We start from the raw sequence: 8,379 nt of genomic DNA on the forward strand, positions 1-8,379 counted from the left end.
TGCCTTTAAGGGCGATCATAAAAGATCCGGGTTCGTGACTCTTGACTCACAGCTAAACCATCGTAATCAGTATCTACATCTGCCATGTAACAGCAGCAGGTCCTTGGGCAAATCACTTAATTTCTCTAACTCCATTTTTGCTCCCTGTGTCATACAACTGTTGTAAGGATTAAATGTCAATGAATATGAAGCATTTGAAAAGTAGTAGTGTCAGTGCCTGGTAAGGGTGCCAATGACTCACAGGCATGATTTTTTTTATGGGGCTTTTGGGTACCTTCAAACAAGGAAGGGTAGGCTTAGGCTAATAAGTGCAACTTCTATAGTTCTCTGTGTTTACAGTTGTTGCCCTCTGGCTGTTTCTTCTAGAAAGTTGCCATAAAACCTGTGTCTGTTTATGACGGACTGATAAGTATAAGGTCTCCTACCCTCACCCTTGAAGCCTGTGAGGAGTAGAAGTCCCATGGCGAGGAGTAGAAGGGGCATACTTTTATGTTTTACTTTTCAAACATTACATAATTAATACATGTTTTTTTTAATATGAAAAAATGCAGATAAGCAATATGGGGAAAAGAAAGTTCACAGGATCCCATCGCCCAGAGGAACCCACTGTGAACACTGATGCATGGGTTCTTCCAAACTCCTTCTAGCACTGGCTTCTTCGAAGAGAAGAAGAAAAGAGAAAAATAGGCATCCTTGTATGTTACTCTTGAGAGCAAATTGGTGAAGACTTTTTTGGAGGGCAACTCTGCAGAGCTTTTGAAAATTAATTTTAAAAAAAAGCACCAACATTTTGGTTCAACGGTTCTTCTAGGAATCCATTCTCCAGAGACAACTAAAGTGTGGTGGATACTTAGACGGAGCTTACAGAATGCCATGCACTGTTCTCCACATTTTTATGTTGTCTTGGTTAATACTCACCACTCATGAAGGAGACACTATTTTTTAATAAGAGCTCTGTTGAAGTACAATTCACATACTACACAGTTTACTCACTTAAAGTGTACAGTGCAATGGTTTTTAGTATATTTCACAGAGTTGCGTAACCCTCACTACAGTTTTAGAACATTTTCATCACTCCCAAAAGAAACCCTCATGGGTAGTTGTTCCTCGTTGTCGCAACCCTTCAACCCCCTGGCAACCACCAGTCTATTTATTTCTGTCTCTAAGGATTTGCCTATTCTGGACATTTCCTATAAATGAAATCATATGGTATGTGGTCTTTTGTGACTGGCTTCTTTCAGTTAACATAGTGTTCACAAGGTCCATTCATGGTGGGGCACATAGCAGTTCTTTATATCTTGTTAATGCTGAATAATACACTGCATTTTGTATATCCATTCATCAGCTGATGGGCATTTGGGTTGTTTCTATGTTTTTGTTAATATGAATAATGCTACTGTGAATATTTGTGTACAAGTTTTTGTTGGACATGTGTTTTCATTTATTGTGGGTATATGCATCGGTGTAGAATCTTTGGGTCAAGTGGCAATTCCGTTTAACCTTTTGAGGAGCTGCCAAACTTTTTTCCAAAGCAGCTGCACATTTTACATTCCCACCAGCAGTGTACAAGGATTCCAGTTTCTTCATATCCTTGCCAAACAACACTTGATATTATCTGTCCTTTTGATTATAGACATCCTAGGGGATGTGCCTAGTGGCATCTCATTGTAGTTAGCTTGCATTTCTTTGACGACTAGAAGAAGGTGCTATGATTACCTTTATTTCATACATGAAGAAACTGAGGCACAGAGAGGTTAATTCATTTATCCATGGTTACACAGTAAGTATACAGACTTTTGAGGATACAACAGTACATGTAGGAGAAAGTTCACTATGGTACTGTTTGTAAAAAAAAAAAAAAAATTTAGAGCAACCTGTATGTCTATCTGCAGGGGTTTATCCCTACAGAAGACCATTATCCAGCTTTCAAAGAATAAGGGCGGTCCATATATGCTGACATGAAATGAACTCCAAGACACACTGCCAGCGGAAGAAGCCGGTCACAGAGTCACATGAACCTATAGACACAGAACTACAGACATGGATATAGTTACAGATATAAATGACAGAGATTGGAAGGCTGCACAACACACTCCTCGGGAAGTAAGACCTGGGAGAGCAGGGATCTTTTCATTTTGTGCCCTGCTGAATCACCAACACCTAGACCTGGATGTAGCATACAGTAGCAGCTAAATAAATATTTGCCTTTGAATGAACGATTCCTTTGGAGTAACGAATGGGAGGTAGAAATATATACAGGAGAGCTCATGTTTCACTCTGCAGAGCCTCGTCCTCTATCCATGGATTCATGTAGTAGTTGCATCCTTTTTGACACAGAGAAAAACAACGGGAATTTTGGGGGACTTTAGCAAGAAGAAAACAAGGCCCCCAGAGAATTGGTATGGAGTGAGAAGTGACCTCGGTGGCTTCCCCAGACACCTAAGGACCTTCCTGAGCCACGGTGCCCCTTACTTGAGTGAGTTCAGCTCCCTCCCAGTGGCTCTCCATCTCTGGGGTTGATTACCTGCAGGGGAGACAGGCCCACCCCTGCCCTGCTGGGGACCCCCTGCCCTGGTCGATAAGCTGCTTTTCCAGTTAACAGGAATCCAATGTCAAGGTGCCAGCAGTGAATCTTGTTTTCATGCCTGAGAAGATCTTAAAAATCAATAAGCATTAGAAGGACACGGCCAAGTATTTTTCTTTCTATTGTTTTTCAATATTTGTTGACTTTGTCGTCCCTGTTGAGCTCTCCGAAGAAGCCCAAGGATCAAGGGCGTCTGGTGAAACAGCACAAGTGTTCACATCCCATCACTCGAGGCTAACAGGGTGGTGAGTGGGTTGGGAGACAGTTAGGAGAGGGACTCAGGGCTGTGGCCTAACTGTGCTAGTAAACCTCGGGGGCAGGACCGACCTCAGAGCACAACAGTTGCAGGTGACAAAATTCAAACCGTGAAAATGGCAAGTGGCACCGGAACCAATGGTTTGCAGAGACCTGGGAGGGAGAGATTCGAGCTGGGTGCACAACAGGCTGCTCCTCACAGATGAAGGGGATACAGGGGTGTGCGAATACCCTCTCGATCGTTTATGAAGAGGCTCTCTCTTCTCTGACTACGCCCCATTGCTCGGGCCAAGATGGGGCAGGTCCTCAGTGGGGTTGGGTTTGGGCACCATCTTGGACTCCCCCTGCACACAACTGCTCAGTCACCGAGTCCTGTCGACTTCACTCCAGCATAGCTCTACCCTGTCCATCTTCTCCATCCCCACTGTGACTGCTGTAGCGCCAGGTGCCATCACCACAGGCCTGAGTGCGGGCAACCACTTTCTGAGCAGTCTCCCTGCTTTCCGCCCATTCCTTCTTCACACGGACAGTGACTGGACTTGAGCGGTACTGTGGCCAGGTGGTTAAGAGCCACTCTTCCAGGCTCCTCCGGATTTGTGACCTTGAGCAGGTTATTTAACTCTGCTGTGCCTGTTTGCCCCATCTCTAAAACAGAGATGCTAATTTTGTAAGTCCCTGAAAAAGGTACAGTGAGGGTTCAGTGAACTAGTATAGATGAAGTGCTGAGAACAGTGGCTGCTGGATGCTGACAACTCAATACTCATTGGTGACATCTTTCTGGAAGGCAACCTCCTTGCTTACATCAGCGTCAGGACAAAATCCAGCCCTGCTACCCACCCCACAGCCCTGAAGGACCGGCTGCCTTTCCCTTTTCACCTCTTGATGCTTCAAATTCTACACTCACATTAAATGTCTTTCTGTTCCTCCAGCAAAACAGGCTAACAGGCCTTCACTCATGCTGTTCCCTCCACCTGGAACATCCTCCCACAAGTCTTCCCCATCCCCCTGACCATCGACCACTCATCTCTCAGGTCTTAGATGCTATTTTCTTTGGGAAGCTTCTCTTACCCAACAAATCCAATTAGGGGCCCTTCTTGGTGTTCCCACAGTATCCTTACTTTCCATGAATGCACTTGCGACTTTATATTTTTAATTTTTTTTTAATGAAAGATTTCACATAGAAAAGGCAAAAGCCAAAAGAATGCTACAACAGTACAATGAACTCTCATATACTCCCCCAAATGGATAACATTTCACCGTATTTGCTCTCCCTATATATATTCATTTTGTTTCCAAGTACATTACAGACATCATGACCTTTCAACCCTAAACATTTCCACTTGCGTCTCCAAAAAAGGGAAAAAGCTGATGGGTGTTTTCTCCAATCCAGACTATAATACCATAATAACACCCCAAAAAATGAATCATTCTCTAACAGCTGAATTCCTGGTCCATACCCAAGCTTCCCCTGCCCCTCCCTAATTCCCTGTTAGTGTCTTTCTGCTACATTGCAATTGAATTGCTCCTTTCCTGGGGCTGTGAGCTCTGAGCGGAATGGAACGTGTGTCCTTTGCTTCATTCACCCCAGCACTCAGCCCTCAGCAGGGATTAGTTGAAAGAACAACCCCCTCACTGTGTCCTACTTCCTCTTGCCAAGGTTTTCAGCCTCCTCCAGTCCCAGCCCAGCTGTCCCCCTCCACACACACGTGTGTGCACACACAGACACACACCCCCCGCCTCAGTAATGGCGCAGCATCTCTTCAGTGGCCCAAGTCAAAAACCAGAGAGAGATTTCTAGAGGCCTAGGCGGCTCCCACACTCTCTCCCCTTTTCATTCTTGAGGCCAAGGCTTCAGTTTGGCCCTTCACCCTCCCTTGTCCAACTCCCGTAGTCCTGACACCTCCACTGCTCCAGTGTGTCCCTGTCCTGCCTCAGAGATCGCTCTGAAAGGCAAACCCAGTTGGGTCACTTCTCTGCTCAAAGCCCTTCTGGGTTCCTACCCCAGCCCAGCCTTCCCCTCCAGCCTGAGGTATAAGCCGGCAGCTCCCAGCTCCTTCCTTCTCCTGTCCTGACTTCCTGCACCCCCACCCTTGATCTCTGTCCATTCCAGAACATCGGCCAGTCTCCAGGCACACGATGCTTTTCCAGACCCTCCACCTGAAACACCCTCCTTCAATCGTTTCTTCTTCCTCTGAGAACCCAGAGTGAAGCTCGGACCTCACTTTTCCCCAAGCTTCCTCAAGGACCCACCCCTTCCTGGCAGAGTGTCCTCTAAAGCCTGGGCATAATAGTTGTTCATTAAAAAAATTGCTGAGTAGATGAACAGGAATATCCAACTCTCCTTCTTCCCTGGTCCAAGTCAGTTGCAGCCCCAGCTCATCCCAGCCCAGCCCCTGGGCTGCCTCCAGCAGACCCTGGACACAGCCTTAGCACAACTTCCAAACAGCCATCAGGCCCGTTTGTCATTCCCTCTTTCCTAAGAAATTGTGCAAGGATGGGCAACAGCAGGCTTGGACTTTTTATATTTAAAGAAAATAATTAAAAATTAAACAAAAACGATTTCTTAAAAATAAATATCTATATAATTTAAAGTTTTTGTTAGGTAAAGTGCCTCCTGGGAGACAGAAGGTGAGATGATATGGCCCCTTCTGCCTCGGGTAAGGTTTTCAGAACCCAATATTGCTTTGATGCACTTCTACAGAAAAACATATTCCATCCCTCCATCATTATCCCACTGATTGAGTTATACCAGTGGAAGCGGGGGTGGCAGGGCTTTCAAGCAGAGACCCCGTGGTACCCAGAGTCCGTCTCATACTGTATTTCTGGGAGTTCTGGGGGGTACTTGTCACCCATGGGACCAGCCCCTGCATTACAACTGGAGCACAAGCAAGGATTTTGCCTTTTTACCTTTATCAATTCTGCTTAGAAGGAAATTTTTACCAGCACAGAACAAACTCTGGCAGGCAAAAGCTTTAAGAACCCGGAGTGGTGAGGGCCCAGAGAAGAGTCAGGAAAGTGGATGAAAGCTGGAACCTGCACCCTGCCCCTCTCTCCACCAGCAGAACAGTCTGCCTCGGGTGAGTTCCCTAACCTTTCAGAGCTGCAGATTCTTTTTCTTCAGCTCTATGTGGATAATGCTCTTTCTCACAGGAATCTTTATGAAAATTAAATGAAAGCAAGATGAAAAAAGACAATTATAGTCTCATTTTGTGCTGAAGCCACTGGACAATGGGTGGTGTATTCCAAAGTAAGCTGTGACACCATTACGCAGGACTTGTGAAAGAAACCTCTTTCCCCCTGATCAGATCACGTCCAGCCCACAAGGAAGGGTTGGATGATGGAAACAGTGCAAGAGCAGAGCAGGAATTCTGGAGTGAGCAGTGGGTCCCCTCCCAGTCCCAACTGCCCCGTCCCTACTCCACAGGACTAGTGTCTTTCTAAGAAGAGGGGATTTGGACACACGAAGAGAGACAGGGATGCACGTATGCAGAGCAAAGTCCGTGTGAGGACACAGGGAGAGGACAGCCGTCTGCAAGCCAAGGCGAGAGGCCTCGGGAGAAACCAGCCCAGCCCACACCTTGACCTCGGACTTCTAGCCTCCAGAGCTGTGAGGAAATAAACTTCTGTTGTTTAAGACACCCAGTCTGTAGTATTTTTTGGACAGCCATAACAAACTAACGCAGACTGCTCAGACACTGGGGGACTAATGGAAAAGGTCTTAGGCATCTGCTTCAAGGGACCGGCAGTTTAGAAATCCCCAAAGATGAGGAAGGAGGGTGTTCTCTGAAATATCCACAAAATCATACTGAGAGACCAAGAATCGGGTTTAAGGCCTACCAGACCCACCCACAGCTTCCCACAGTGTTAACTGAGAACTTTCGACTCCTCTCCATCCTCCTTTCCCCACCAGGGGTTAGAATCCTCAGCCAGCCAGATGGAAGCTGAAGGTGGGAAGTGAGAAATGACCACAGACCCCCTTTCTCAACTCCAGGCCCAGTCGCAGGAGGAAGAGGAGTCTCCACTTGGAACGTAGTTCGAAGGTCTGGGTTAGTGCACAGACCTGGACGTATCAGTAACTGAACTGAGACAGTGTTTGAACCAGAAGGATAATCAGAAGAATCAGGGACCTGCCTTCATTTACATCCTTGGGGCAAGCAAAGAGTGGGGCACCCCCCTAAAAAAATTTAGGGGCAATGATAGACAAAAATGAGGTTGGCTTCCTGAATACACCAGGGAGTCCTGTTTATTTAACATCTGTCCTCTTTCATACGTGGCAGCTTAGCCATCTCTGGCCACATAAGACATGGCATTTATTGAGCAATTATTATCATTCCAGGTTCCTTCCCTGCCACCATCAGGCAATTCCATCTTCTTCAAGCAAGGCAAACGCTAATGACCATAGGCAAACCATGGAAAAGCTTCTGCGTTCCTGGAGCTGACAACTTAAGTGTCAGTGTTCTATAAAGTCAGGGACAGGACACCACCCTCATGTCCCAGAGAAGAAGACTAACTCCAAACCAGCCGCAGGGCAGGGCAGGCTTTAGATTTATGCAGAACTCCGGAGAGAATGGAGCTCAAATCCTGACTCTGCTTCCTGACAGCTGTGTGACCCTCGGCGAGTTACTTAACATCTCTGTACTTCAATATCCTCATCTATAAAATGGAGATGATAAAAGTACCCATCCCGTAGAGTTACTATGTGGAATAAACGAGGAAATTGATGCAAAACATTTAGAACCTTGCCTGACACAGGGCAAGGGACTCAGTATACAAAGTTCTCATTATGGGTTGCTGCCCCTCAAAGTGAAACCTTGCAATAACCTTGGTTTATTGTTAAAAAAAAAATTACACAAGAGACATGGTGATGAAAAGCACAGATTCTAGAACCAAACAGCCTGGGTTTCAATCAAGCAAGAATGGAAAGCACATTGTAGAAGCGTTTGCTATAGTCACTATCAGTACAGCCAGACACACGTGGTCCTGTGTATACACATACAACGTATGAAGTTAGAGCTTAATTATGGCGGCTGTTAGCAGAGGAATAGTCATCTCAACAAACCCACGTGGACCCTAGTTTCTGGCCACCCAAAGACATCAGAGGCATTGAATGGGGGTCAGACAGGAAGAGTGCTTCCCTGCTCCAGAGGCTGCAGAACGTGACCTCAGTTGCTTTTGCTTCTTAATTTGTTTACTAGCAGACAGCGGCTCTCAAGCAAGCAGGGTGTCTTGGAAGCAGAAACCCATCCGTCCCAGGCTGGACCCTCAGCCATGACATCCAGCCCCTGCCCCCACCTGCAGCTCTCAGCCACTCTCTTGTGTTACCTGGTCTGGTTCTTTCCTCGAGGGCAGGTGCAACCTGGCAAGGGAGAGGTGAGGTGCCATGGCCTCTCAGCCTTCCGAAAAGGTGACACCTCCATGGGCCCCAGGTCACCCTGGGCCTGGGTCTCCACTTAGTCCCCACTGCCTGGGGCCCTGAGGACTGGCGAGGGGAGCAGGCGGGAAAGATGAAAAGCTGTCCCCTCTCCACCCCACAGGAAATA

General features: G+C 46.7%; 1 protein-coding gene across 1 annotated transcript in view; it reads right to left on the reverse strand.

Moving 5' to 3' along the window:
- The window catches only part of PRR5L (proline rich 5 like), a 131,246-nt gene extending 122,867 nt beyond the window's left edge, over nucleotides 1–8,379 (reverse strand). The window contains exon 1 of the mRNA XM_031459787.2: nucleotides 8,162–8,379. The gene's annotated coding sequence lies outside the window, so the exon portion shown is untranslated. The remainder of the gene's footprint in view (nucleotides 1–8,161) is intronic.

Source organism: Camelus dromedarius, chromosome 12 (genome assembly GCF_036321535.1).
Source record: "Camelus dromedarius isolate mCamDro1 chromosome 12, mCamDro1.pat, whole genome shotgun sequence".
NCBI lineage: Eukaryota > Metazoa > Chordata > Mammalia > Artiodactyla > Camelidae > Camelus > Camelus dromedarius.